This window comes from Parambassis ranga, chromosome 8, assembly GCF_900634625.1.
Source record: "Parambassis ranga chromosome 8, fParRan2.1, whole genome shotgun sequence".
Taxonomy (NCBI): domain Eukaryota; kingdom Metazoa; phylum Chordata; class Actinopteri; family Ambassidae; genus Parambassis; species Parambassis ranga.
In genome coordinates, this window is record NC_041029.1 from 1,033,097 (window position 1) to 1,048,204 (window position 15,108).

A 15,108-nucleotide genomic window follows, 5' to 3' on the forward strand; every position below is an offset into this window, starting at 1 on the left:
GAAGAATTTCACTTTGTCATTTATTTATTTAGGGAAAAGTATGTGAATCTTTGCTTTCCACAGCATAATGTGAAACCTTGTGCAGCAGTTATGGTGCAGGTAATGGTTGTCTGAGCTCACAGATGATTAAGAATTCATTGTTCCACCAATGCTGGCAAGTGAGACTTTCTCCCAACACCAAGCTTCTCATTTAAAGGTCGGGTAGGAGAGTTCATTCTGATACACTTTCTGTTAAATTAGTTTAACTTCTCTTTACAATCCGATAGCAACCGATTAGTTCGGCAGTTTGTCATTACAGCGAAGAAATTGAATCATCTGTGGAAGCTATAAAACACTAAAAACATCAGACGACCCTGCGCAGAGTATTGGCTGGTTGTCACTCTCTTCCTGCTCTGTGCACCAGAGAGGTATGTGCATGATGGCCGAAGTCACAGACCGCAGCTCGTCTTCAGGTGATGGCGTCCATGTGATTGGAGGCGTGGCTTCGGGGTGAGCTCCTACCTTTAAGGCAAATAACTATTTTGGTCTCATCTGTCCATTTAAGGTTTTCTCAGCAGTCCTCTGGTTTGTTCGTGTTACTTTAGCTGCAGACAGACAGCAGTGTTCTTTTTGTAAGAGCAGTGGCTTTCTTCTTGCAGATCTGCCATGCACACCATGGTTGTGAGGTTGTTGAGGAATTTCCTCCATTTGTACACAGTCTGTGGATTTGTGGAGTGTAAACTCTTTACAGATAGTTGTGACCTTTTCCAGCCTGAGGAGCAGCAACAAGTGTCTGTCCGAGGTCCTCAGAAACGTCCTTTGATCATACCAACTTCCACAAACACAGGTTGTGATGATGAGACTTTGATAGTTCACTGTTGTCTTCATCTTCCATTGAATGAAAACACCTCAGAACAAATGGATTCTGATTCGTTTTGATAGATTGCTAGTCCCTGAGGTTTAGGTCCTTTTGCCACTCCAAATATGTAACATTGGGTCATTTTCTTTAATAAATAAATGACAAAATGAAATATTTTTGTTTCATTTGTTTGGTTGGGTTCACTTTTGCCACTGTCAGGTGTAAAATCAGCTGATGTTTTGGGTCATACCTGCGGAAATATTGACAATTCTCAAAGGGGTTAAAAACTTTGAAGCAGCACTGTGTATCAGTGAGTATTATATCGGCAGATTTCTGTTGGGCTTTAACTCAGTATTTTTTAAATCGGGAGTTCTGGCCTGATGTTTACAAAGGAAAATCAGTCATTATAATCCATTACTATTCTTCATAATAACTATTTGGATATTTGGATATTAGGATCATGATGTGGAGTTACGTCTTTGTAACAGCAATTTACATTTAATTTACAGATTCAGATTTACATGAAATTTTCCTGATTCTCAACGTTGGGAAAATAAAGTTTGTTATTATAAAAATGTCTTTCCTCAGTCAGTATTGTAAATGTCCTTAGACAGACAATTTGGTTAGTATATTATAGTATAGTATTATTTCAACATTAGAAAAAGCATTTAAGTCTTCAGTTGTTCGGTGAAGTAACAGTATTTGTGTTCATTTACAGAAGCTGTGAGTTCGATGTCCATTGTTTAAAAAAAGCCTCAATTTCCACAAAATATGATGAAGTACAAGTAACTGAACTCACAGAAGTCTCTGAAACGGCTCGGTTCCATGACGTATTCTATCAATTAAGTTTTATGTGATCTGCCGTTCAGAGGCAACAGCTAGTGAAAAATAAGCAAGAGGCAAAATACTTTTGATTTGTTATCGTAAAAGTGAATTATTTGTCCTTGAATTGTAAAATGCTTGTGTTGCTGTTAATTGGATTATACCTTTGGGAGATGTCTATGACCACAATAAAGATTGTATTTAAATTTGAGCTTTTTTGCACTTTATTGGCACAAGCACAAACGTGTGAAGCAGAAACATGTCATAATATGTTTAATAAACTGTTTATACATAAGTAAATGTCTCAATGCCAGTACTAAGCAATGGTACATCACAGTTAGCTGGATAGGCATAGCCTGCCACTTACTGATGTGTTGGCTGCAGTCATGTTCAAATGTTCATGTTTTCAATTCTGTTTTTGTGTAAAAACAACACAAAATCAACACAACCTCAGACAAACAACATAAAACTTCTTTCTAGCAAACAAGAAAAACACATGTAACCCATTATTCCATAGCTGGTAGAGTCACCTTTAGCAGCAATAACTTGCAGTCATGGTTCCAGGTATGACTTTATCATTCAAGATCTTGAAGCAGGGCGACTGGGACTGGACTCCTTCAAGCAGCTTCATCAGTTCTACCTGTAGTGGTGGGGAATACAGGTTTATATGTGGTTGAGGACCTCAGTGGGTGGATCTGTGAGAAACTCACATGACACCAAACGTAAATGTCCCAATACTTACCTTTGTTTGATGTTTTCCACTCTGTAGAACATTGAGCTCCAAATAGTTTGAAATGGATTGATTAGTCTTTCTGATTGATGTGCAGCAACAGCTGCTTCTCTGACACCCCTGTTTACGTCTTTCTCTCTTGTCATTGTGTTAACACACACACACATCTGCATTTATAGAGTTTTGCACACCTGCAGCACATGCTGCAGCTCAGATAATTAAATCCTATGAAAGCAGCAAGAGATGATTAAACACTTTTTATGGTAATCGTTCCTAAGACCCAGTACAACCAGCTGATTTTTATTATTAACTTAACATAGTATTAACCCCCATACCAACTTTTATACCAGCTCTTAACCAATTCAGAACTAACAATAATTTTACTAGTGTTTAGGTCTGATTTAGTATTGATTTAGTATTTTGTTTTAGCTGATCATTTACAAACAAGCTAAATGGGCAGTTTAGGCATGTTCTGCAAGCTTGAAGGTATTTTATTAACTTAGCTTAGCCAGCTAGCTGTTTCTTAGCTCTACTAATAGTTGATAAGATTAAAAAATTTTTATTAATCCCAAAGGAGATTCTTGTGCCAGAGGTATCAAGTCACATTAAATGCAGTTAAGTACAGAGTATCAGAGTATAAGAGTCACTATAATCCAAATCAGAGTACAGTACACAGTATGAGCACAATATATGATACATGGATGGAAATATGGAGATGTAAGGTGCTAAGTAAACATAAATATAGACAAGTGGAGGGAATGACAGTGATGCCTGACATGATCATCTAGCTCTTCTCCCTACAGAAAGGGGAGGAGTTATACAGTGTGATGTGATGTGATGTTTACTAGTATTCAATCTATTCAAATACAGAATAAACCCCAGGAGTGCAACACGTTGATTGTTGATGTCCAAGGCGCTGAGTGCAATTCACTTGGCCACAGGTGTTCCATTTACAATGGTCTTTGATTCTTATATTTAATACTTCTAAATTACATCCACATGGATCTGTTTCATTATTGATTGATTTGTTAATGTCAAGTGCATCCATGGCAGGGCAGGTGTGTTTGTTGTATAGAGATGGCTACAGGCTGACACTGACCTATCCATCCACTTCACCTTATCCACAGTGCCATCGTCCTCACCATCAATCTCCCACATTCCGACCCTCCATACTTTGTCTCCAGCTTTTCTCGACCTTTTCATTTTGCACCTCCCCTCAGCAGCGGCCGCCTGGAGATCAAACACATCCTGTAACACAGCAGCAGCTCTGCAGCAAAAGCCACTTGCAAACACTGAGAATCAGTAGTGTTCATTATGTCCACTGTGAGATTACAAGGCCAGGGGACCTTGCTGTGACACACTTTACTGTCCACCTTTATCAAAGAGCTCCGATGATAGTGAATTAGACAAGATTTCTCACAGATGGCCTGGAGGACATGAGTGCCTGTGAGTGTCCGTACACTACTGAATGCTAGTCGATACATTTTAAATTGGAAGCCTGGCGATGACAGGAGGGTGTTGAATTGGCTCAGGTGTGGAGGGGACCTTGTCATCTAATGCACACATCATGCCCTCTAGTCAGCGCCTGCACTCACTACATCTATTGGTGCCTGTGACAGCTCCTTTAATGTCTCTATGCAGCTGGGAGCCTCTTACAGGTTAATAATCCTCTCCCTGGTTCCCTCCTCTATTGTAGACACTAAACTACAAGCTGTCTGTAGTGTTTTTGTGACAGCATACATGAGAGGGAAGGTGAGGGGACAGGGATTTTTATTCGATTTACTTCTTACCACTAGATGTCCTCATAATTTCACAAATCCTTCCTATGCAGGCGGTCCGGATTATTTACAGCCCTGTCATTACAGCACATTGGAAGACATCAAGACCTTATCGCCCATATGCTCTTTTAGACCCATCTGTCTCCATGAAGGGACTGGACAGTGTCTCTGATTGCAGTGTCAGATTGTGTTTCCCAGTGGGATCATTTGCAGAGACAAATGGACATGAAACATATGTGCGTACTTTGCTTTGCAAGAGAAAATCCTGTAAGTGTGCTCAGCTGGAAATTAGAGATGCATAAGGATGATTATATATTTATACACAAAATTATGCAGATTGTAAATATCATTGTATTACTGTCAGTTGAATGTGGTGAAGTGCCTACAAGTGGCTACAAAAAGTACATATATAAAATAAAATGAAATATTTAAATACAACATGTGCGTCAAACATTCGGCCTGAATCCTACTCGAGCCAGTTTGATTACACAAGTCTGAAAGGGGTCTGAAGTGAGCTTCCCTTATCAGGGAGGGAGGAGGAGGAGGAGAGGTGTGTGTGTGTGTGTGTGTGTTGCTGGTGTTGATCCTCGGGAATGTTGGCGGAGTCTCTGCATTACTGTTGCTTCTCTGCTGGCACTGGGAGATACATTTAACAGTGCACTGATCCCGCAATGTCTTATCTCCCTTCAAACAACCGTAATCCTCCACACAGACACATTACACTGCAGAGCCTCCATCACCCCCTCCACCCTCTTTCCCCATGCTCAGCTCAGTCTGGAATCCCCCCACACACAGACACATAATTTCTCCCACTTTCTTCTGAGATGTAAGATTTCACACCTACAGATTTCCTAACATGGCACCTCATGAAGACTGACACCAGATACATCAGTTGAAGGAGGTGGAGGAGGGGGAGGATTTTTCATTCAAATACACCACGCCATCATGTATGTGCCTGCATGTGCTTGCTTCAAAGAGTGAAAGGAATGAAAACTGTTTTGGATTTCAGAGGAAAATATGATTACATCAGAGGTAGCACATAATAAATGTCTTCTCCTGGCAGCACCTGAGAACTTTCCTTGTGCATAAAAGAAGCTTCCTCGCAGGCTATAAGGACATAACCACCTGTTTTGTGCAGGTGCATCCTTCTGTCGTGCTGTCAGAGTGATCATGCCTTTTCTGAAAGTCAGGGCTTCTCCTCTAAAGCAAACGTGATGTGGAAGAAGCCGACACAGCAAGTCCTTTGTGGCTTCAGGGGCCTTTGTTGGAGTGAGTGGAGATAATATTGGACAGCTTGCCCTTGAGGAATGCAAATAGGACAGTGTTTGGGCCAAAGCCAGTGACTTACTGAGCCTTTTAACTCACAGAACCATCCCTTTCAGCTTCACACTGTGAGTGTCTGCTTATCCAAGTACAGTGAGTCATCCAGTCCCAGTCCATCAATATGGGCACTCTCTGCAACGATCCAACAGACATTTTCAGTTAGCACAATTACACACAATTCACAGTATGGTTACATTAAAATGAATGACAGGGGGAAACCCAAACCCCAGCTTTAACCACAGGTTTGGCAGAGCCAGGCCTCCATGTACATGAATAAGAATCAGTGAGTGTTCTTCCAATGAGGACACTTTTCTAATGCTTTCATTTGATTGGAGCCAACAGGACTTTGCTAATCTACACTCATTTGTGGATATATAAAACATGAGCCTTTACTTTGCTGACCACAGAAATGCCTTTGCTCCGGTCACTATGCCTTTCCTGTGCCTCGTATAATATCCTATTTTGAGCTGCTGTCCTCATGCATTTATGTCAGTTTGAGTATGTGACACTTAGGGCAAAGGGTGACGAGTGGACACCGAATGACTCAAGCCAGGAGGAAATCTTCATGCTCACTCCTCATCAAGAACTTCCTATATTTACACTCCTGGAGTTCTATAGTGTCTCAACTTCAAACAATCCACTTTGTGTTGTGTGTCTCTGAGCTGCCAATCTGTATCCAATCACATTAACTTTGAGTTCCATAGCATTGTCCTGCTTTTGTTACAATCCTTGGTTTTCTGGTTTAAAATACGTTTGGCTTCTGTTTCATTTCCAGGCATTTTCAGGTACCAGGTTTCTTCGATTTGTAAATAATCACACCAACTGTTGTCACCTTCTCACCCAGCTGCTTGGTGATGGTCGTGTAGCCTCTTCCAGCCTTGTGTAGGTCCACAGTCTTGTCACTGACATCCTTGGAAAGCTCTTTGGTCTTGGCCATGGTGAAGAGTTTGGAATCTGGATTGATTGACTGCTTATGTGGACAGGTGTCTTTTATACAGGTAGCACCATCCTTTCTGCCTGATGTTTTGCTCACTTTTGCATTTTGTCAGTGCCTACAGTGTCTACAACCCACACAAGTTGCTCAGGTAGTGCAGCTCATCCAGGATGGCACATCAGTGTGAGCTGTGGCAAGAAGGTTTGCTGAAGTAAGCAACCAGGTTGGTTGTTAGATGGTTGATCTGTTAAACACAAACACTGGTTATTCCAATGTGCATGTGCACAATACACATTACATTGAAAAGTTGTATTAGCTATTAGCTTAAGCTAGTTCCAAAACACAATAAACAAATCTTTTACATATTCTTCATTGTTAACCACATATTTCTGTCTGAAAGTAGGGACGGATGTTAAAGACAAAGATGTGCATGTGGATGGTGAATCACAAGAGCAGTACAGTTAAAAGAACAAGCTAACAAAGCAGACATCCTGCTGTCTGGCTCCTCCCCTGCTGGTGCCATCGCAGTTTGGCTCCCAGGCTTTACTTCATCTCTCTTCATTGTGGTGCAAGCTGTGAGGAGCTCTATATAATTGTTTATGACAGTTGTACAAAGTAGATTATGTTCTGCAAAAATGTACACTGCCTCAATACATAAAGAACAGTATGCCCTTTTTGGACTTAAGATAACCTCAGCTGTGATCACATGAACAGCATCTGATTTCCTTCCAGTCTGTGTTATTAGCCCAGGGGAGCTGCTCTAATTCCCTTTCAAACCCCCTGATCGCTTCATCGTTGTTGGCTATCTAAGATAACTGGACATCTTGTTTTGCTGGTAAATGATGAAACCAGCAGACAGCGATTCTACAAAAACCGAGCGTGAAAAGTAGACGAGCTCACACTGGAGGTTAGTTTGATGTCTGAGAAGGATGATCATTTTGGGCCTTAAATAAAAACAGAGTTGGTTTCTTCCTTCAGAGAGAGTCCTGTAACTGTGGTTGGTCTGAAACACGCACATCCATCCCAGGCTATTTCTGCAACAGTGTCTATGGGAAATCACAATGGTTATAAAATAGGTCAAGTTCATGATTGTACTCCTCTGTACTGATGACAACCAGGGTGCCTGCAATGGAATGCATCTGTGTACATGTTTTTACAGTAATTACAGGATTGGAAGCATTGTTTGTCGACTCAACTGGTTTTCTACTTCTTCTGTGGAAATTGTGACATTTTCATCAAGAAAGACTAACTGTTCCTTCCTTGGTGTTAAAAATGAGTGGAGGCCAGCATATTTTGCTGCTAGTTGCATGGCAGGAATTAACATGTACGTGGGGCTTAAGAAGCTGCAGACTTCTTTGTCTATTTAAGTCCTGTGCTTCCTTTTGTTGCCGAATTGTCTTGTCCCCTTGTCAGCTCACCATTTTGTGATTTCGGGAGTTCTACATTTGGTTGTTACTTTGTTATCAATAAATACTCACCTGTCTACTGCAAGGGCGTAGATTTGCTTTTCACATTGGTGGGGACCAAGACTCCAACAATTATTATTATGATCAACTAATTTCATTAGTGAACTTGACTTTAAGTTTATTTACAAAATAACTCCTTATATAGACCTTCTTTATGGCTGCCATCTCTTCGATATGCATCAAGCCACACATGTGACAGCCAACCCAGCCAGTGTTTCCCAAAGACCAATTGGCAAAGAGTTTGGTTGCTGGGCAACCAAACTAATTGTGGTGGCATCTTGGTGTCAGTCCACCCGGAGGATTGGCTGATGTTTTTAGCATTTTATAGCTTCCACAGATGATTCATATTCTTCGTTTTAATGCAAAACTACCTAACTAGTTGCTATCGGATTGTTAAGAGAAGTTACACTAATTTAACAAAAAGTGCATCAGAATGAAATCTCCTACCTTTAAATACTATAATTAGATATATGGAACGACTAAATGCACAACAAGGCAACTAACTCCAATAATAAAACAGCTTTTGGTGTTAGTATTCTTTATGTGACTGGGCATGTACCGTAGTATATCTCAACTGTAACTGCGTTTCACCTTTAATCTCCTAGTTGTTTGCTGCGTCTATGCTGAGTTAGGGTGCGGCAATAAATTTAAAGGGACAAATGTGCCACCACTTTTTTCAGCTACCATGACAAGTAGTCCCACCCCGAAAACATATATGTTTATATATATATATGCACAGAGCACACACCTACTTGGAGGAGGCAGGCAACACTGTTAGAATCATGTTCTTTGATTTTTCCAGTGCGTTTAACACCGTGCAGCCTGCCCTTTTGAATAGGAAGCTCCTGGACATGCAGGTAGAGACCCCACTGGTCACCTGGATCACTAACTATCTCACAGGTCGACCACAATTTGTGAGGCTGAGGAACACCATCTCGGACATGATAGTGAGCAGCACGGGGGCACCCCAGGGCACAGTACTGTCTCCATTCCTGTTCACACTCTATACATCGGACTTCAGACACTGCTCACAGTCCTGCCACCTGCAGAAGTTCTCGGATGACTCTGCCATTGTGGGCTGTACCAGCAGAGGTCGGGAGGCGGAGTATATGAGTGTGGAGGACAGCTTTGTGGAGTGGTGCGGACAGAACCACCTGCAGCTGAATGTCACAAAGACAAAAGAGCTGGTGGTGGACTTCAGGAAGCACCAGACACTCCCAAACCCGGTCAGCATCAAAGGTACCAACGTGGACATTGTGGACAGCTACAAATACCTGGGTGTCCACATTGACCACAAACTGGACTGGTCCACAAACGCAGAGGCAATATACAGGAAGGGACAGAGTCGTCTGTATCTACTGAGGAGACTCAAATCCTTTAACGTCTGCCAGACCATGCTGCAGATGTTTTACCACTCGGTGGTCTCCAGCGTCATCTTCTACGCTGTAGTGTGCTGGGGCAGCAGGATGAAGACGGCCGACACCAACAGACTCAACAAGCTCATTAGGAAGGCTGGCTCGGTGCTGGGAGTGGAGCTGGAGTCTGTGGTGGAGGTGACAGAGAGGAGGATACTGAGGAAACTCCTCAGTATTCGTAACAACACGTCTCACCCCCTGCAGGACACACTGCTGTCCTACAGGAGCACATTCAGCGGTAGACTGAGACTACGAGGAGCAGCACAGAACGCCACAGGAGGTCCTTCCTGCCAGTGGCCATCAGACTGTATAACTCCTCCCCTTTCTGTAGGGAGAAGTGCTAGATAATCATGTCAGGCATCACTGTCATTCCCTCCACGTCTATATTTATGTTTACTTAGCACCTTACATCTCCATATCTGTATCCATGTATCATATATTGTGCTCATACTGTGTACTGTACTCTGATTTGGATTATAGTGACACTTATACTCTTATACTCTGTACTTAACTGCATTCAATGTAACTTGATACCTCTGGCACAAGAATTTCCTTCGGGATTAATAAAGTTTTGTCTTATCTTATCTTATCTTATATGGCAAGGAGTCATGGCCGATTTCCAGGAGGTAGTACAAACTGATGCGGAATATACTGCTTCTGGACACATTTGAATAACCAATCAGAACATGTAGCATGTGACAACCAGACGAGTATCAACAAAAGATTCTACAGTTACTTTTAAATAAGGGCAAGCAGCAAGTCATTGCAAAATAGTTGCGATTGGTGAGACATTTCATGAAGAGAATTTGGGTTTTTTCATATTTTTTAGTCTTATCTGTTTTTTCTTGTGTGCTTGCCTTATTATTATCGTTGCAATGAATATTTCACCACAGTGTTTGCTTTGGCAATGCAGCTGAACAAAATGGCATGCCCCGAGGAAAACTGTTTTTTGGATTCAAGCCAATAATCTGGCATTGATAAAACACTTGAAACAGAACTTTTTTCCTTCGGCACTGTATTTATTTTTCATGGCATTAGTCATACACTGTGACACAGTTATGCTTTTACTACAACTACACACAGCAGACCTTTTCTGTTTCTGGGAGATGTAACAGATATAGTACATCCCCCTCTAATTACATCCAGAGGTCACAAAGAAGGTGAAGTTTGCATCAAAAGGAAGAGATTTGTATCCACTGCTAATCAAAGCATGCACACATCGCATCAGTGACATTACAGGTGACATTTTGACCACAGCTGTTTAGTCCGATTGTTATTCATTTCTTGTCACCACTGCCCTTTTCAGAGGCAAGTAATAACAGTCTGAATCCTTCAAAGTGGCTGCCATACCACACAAAGTCAGTATTAATTGAATGTGAAGGACCACCACCCTAGTATTTATCTCCGAGTGGCCACTGTATTCTTTTCTTTTCTTGGTACAAAGGCTAATATCCTCTGGTGTGAAGCCCCTTTTTATCCCTTGACTGATTGTGTTCGGTGTAATCTTCAGTTCATTTCCTATCACAGCGCTCCACGAGTGGGGCATCTGAGGGTCAAGTGGTCAGTCGCAAAAAACCAAAGCGTTCACAGCTCCGTCTTTGAAGTCTTTGATGGCTGCAAACTAACAAAGACGACTGTATCCATGGCCACCAGCACTGAAAGAAGGAGAATGTGACCAGTCACTGTGGCTGAAAACTCCTCGGTTCATTTCAAGGTCAGCAGACTTTCACACTTCCTAAACTTTGTCCAACAAGAAACACCTTCTGTACCAGCTCCTTTTCCAATCCCATGTTTGGATTAATGTAGAAACACTTGGCCACTGAAGCAGACCTCAACACAGTGTGTTTCCTCTCCTGTCTCTCTGTTGCTTACGGAAAATATTCCAGAAAACACATGTGAATGTTGTAAAGGGTGCTCGTGTTTTTCAGTGCCAGCTATTGAGTTTCCCTGGAAGACGTCCAGGCAGTCCACATGAAGGATCTCATGCCCTCTTTCACTGTGTGGATTTATTGGATGGTGGAGTAAGGCTGGTGTGATGAAGTGTAAACAGATTAAAAAACAGATTAATGTGTGTGTGTAGCTTCGTGAATATAGTGAATAAAGTTGTGATATAGATGAAAAGAATCTGCCTCCCACCTTCAGAGCTGGCTGCGTGGGAGGTGCCGCTGTATCAGGCTCTGTGTCCTGTACTGACTGGACCCTCAGATGAAGGCTGTGGGAATGGACTGCAAGAATTCTCCCAAAGAGAAAAAGGGTGAGAAACACAGAGGAGAGGTGTGTGGCCTGTGGGTACAGTGGATAATGTCAGCCCCTCTTCTCATGTGTGGCAGAGGGGGTTGGTACAACAAGGGAAAGGGTGTGTGTTTTGTTTTGTTTTGTAGGGGGGTGGGGGTGGGGGGTCGGGTATTGGGGGTGTTGGCGCTTTCAACTTGTGTTGTGTGTTTTTTTTTTTTTTCATGGACAGGAGCAGCTGTTAAAATGTTATCCTATCATTCTGTCCTACCACACAGTGTTTCACAACTGGCTCAGCTGTTCCATGTTTTGGTTCACTGTGTCCTGTGATCTTGACATTAACTTTCAGAGCCCGTTGGTGAGCAATTAAGAAGACAACTCACTGACTCCTTTTAAGACGTGGCTGAGCTGGAGAACTTTGCTTGTTTGTTTTGAAACATGTACATAATGAGTCTACATGAGTCTAAACACAACTAAAGCCCATGAAAACAGATCCTTTATATAGTTGTGTTGTATGCGGAACATTCCTCCAACTCTGTCATCTGAAGATAAATATACATCATCAGCTCAACATTAGGGATGTGGCAGAACCCCCCCCCCCCCCCCCCCCAATCCTTGTGTCTAACTTCAATTTAGAATTCTAACTTTTTACTCAGAATTCTTATTTTGAACTCAGAGTTCTAATTAAAACTCAGAATTTTACATTAGAATTCCAAATTTGAAGCTAAGAACTTTACATTCTGAATACTCACTTCAAACTCAGAATGATTGTATTTAAAAAATAAAATACCAAGAATTCTAGCTTTTTACTCTGAATTCTGCTTGGAAGTTTAATCTGAGAATTCTGAATATTTTTTATCATAATTGTAAATATTGTATTGTTCATTTTTAATTTGATCCCTTATCATCTGCAGTTACTACATAGCCATTATTGGCTGGAGCTAGTAATTGTGAGTGTCCAATAAACAGAGATGCCACTGAAGGCGACAGTTTACTGCAAAGTAAACCATATGGCCCTGAACATGCCAACATGTGCTACACCTAGCCAGGCTTTAGCCAAATCCTCCATTCAACATGGGCTCTAAGCCTGATGGATGTCGCATCGGAGTCCCGGGGACCACCATGTCAGTTGCCAACACTTGCGGTCTGCTCGCATCAGCTCCCACACAGCTAGTAAACTTTGTGGCCACTGTGGGTTTGAGCACTGCAGAGTGTTTCTGTATCAGGTGCACATCATGTGGTGATTTTTTTTTTAAGAATCCTGCCATGCTGTATTCCAGTAGACCTGTAGACCCCCACCTCTCTTTGCCAAGGATCCAGAGCTAATGCTTGGTAATTCGAGGGTGCACTCAGTCTGTGTGTGCCAGCTTGCTGTGAGGCGACATCTCACTCTGCTGTCGCCTTGTACTTGTTTGTTCTTACTGGCAGGCTTGATGAAGATGTTTTAGTGGTTCAGATGAACTGTTTACACAACACCATCTGTCCCAAATTGCTTTCGTAACATGCATACTAATGACTTGCCTCTGTTCTAAGCAGAAATGAAAAGGATTCATTGCACATGCATTCTTCAAGGTCCCTCCTTGAAAAATCAGAAGGAGCTCTCACCAATAAATGAAGCCCGTAGAAGCACTCTCCTCTCTTTGGTATCTCTTATTATAACTGGTCTTTTGACAGGCATGCATGAAATGAGTGCACATAAGTGCGAGGGCCGCCCCTCTGGTTCTAATCAGTGTTGCTTGTTTGGCTAGCACCATCTGCTGAGGACCAGGCCCCAGCGGGCTGAAACACAATCCAGATGCCTTCTATTTGGCAACACCAGCATTGTCTCATCCTATACTCCTGACTGGATTGCACTAACAACATGGCTGAGCCCTAACATGGCAGCAGCGCTCGCTGTCATCTAAAACTATCTGACAGTACTTCTAAAACACAAAGACACAATGCTCCATTTTACACAGACCATTTCAAATACATACACTAACTTCTTTTGCCACCACACTCTAGTGTTGTGTGCACAGCGCCCAAATCTTCTATGGCAAATACCTCACAGAAAATCAGTCCATAAGCAGACAGACTGTACTTTATCTGATCAAGTCTATTCACCCACCCACACACTCACACATATCAGATCAGACACACACACACACACACACATGCAGCGTCTCTTTCACTCAAATCCTAGAAACACCCTTCGGTTGTTATACAACAGCAAAATCCTGTCCCAGAATGCACTGCTCTCTTTAAAATTGGTGGGTTCATGGAACCCCCTGCTGTAACACTGTGTCTGCACATAGGCCATATATCTCTGATCCTCTGTCATTCAGGTAGCTAGCTTGTCAGGAGCTAACAACATCTACGTTGTTTTCTAAAAAAGCCTCCAATTATCAATGTGCTTGTTGATTTAAAGTTCACACACATTCAGAAAGGTTTTTATTGATATTTTTTATTATATTTTGAATATAAATATCTGCCGTGGCTGAATTACAGCGCGGCGTAAACCAGTTTGAAGAGCCATACATCAAACTCTGCACTGAGCCAACACCTGTAAACAAGCCACTAGACGTAATGAAGTATTATTTATGGTAGGTCTAATTCTGGAGGAACAAATGCCAACATAATGACATCAGAAATGAATGGGATGGAAACGCTTTTCACTGACCTTGAATCCATCAGCTCCACAAAGTGTGCTAATATAAATGTTTCGATAGTGATTAACAACCTTCCATGGGACCTTCACTTGTGCAGAACTATGTTTTGCACATTTAGGATTTACATTATGGAAATCAGCAGAGTTAAAACAAGGATGTGAGGTCATCTTTTTGAGTCATATAGACTCAAAGCAGGAAGAGGTTTCCATCCCAGAGCAATTAATTTAAAATGAGCTCATGTCACATTGCTCTGCCGCTAGCTGATTAGCATGCTAACTTTGACAGATATCCATGCAAAATATAATGTATTTGTTATAGGAAAATATTAACATGCTGAATACTTGATTCTGCTCACCACTGCTGTGCAGAATTGACCATTACTGCAGATACTGTTTTGTCAGCCCTGGGATCAGGTCCTATACACTCAAGAAGTCAATCGATTTTTGTTTTAAATCAACATTTTTTTTTCAACTGTATTGATTGATTTATTTAGAGCTTATAATGTGCTGCCTGTCTACGCTCGAAATCTTTTTTTCTACTTTACACAAAGATTTGTCTGGTCTCTGTGGATTTGTGTCGGATTTCCGGGAAGCAGTACCACCGGACACAGAATAAACTGCCTGTGGATGCATTTGGTGTACAACCAGAGAACCACAGCATATGGCGTAGGCATGCCGTGGCATAAGTACACTAGTGCATTTTTGTTGCATTTTGAGTGTAGTTTTTACACTACAAATCTTACAGTTTGGTAGCAGTATGTAAAGGTGTAAGGACCTTTACATACTGCTGCTATAAAACACCTTACACTGCCTGCTACAGTTCCACTTGCAAAATGTTGTTTTAACCACAAACTCCACTGTTTGCTGTATTTTAACTAAAACGAATGTGTGACACACTTCTGTAGCACTGCATGTATTTAATC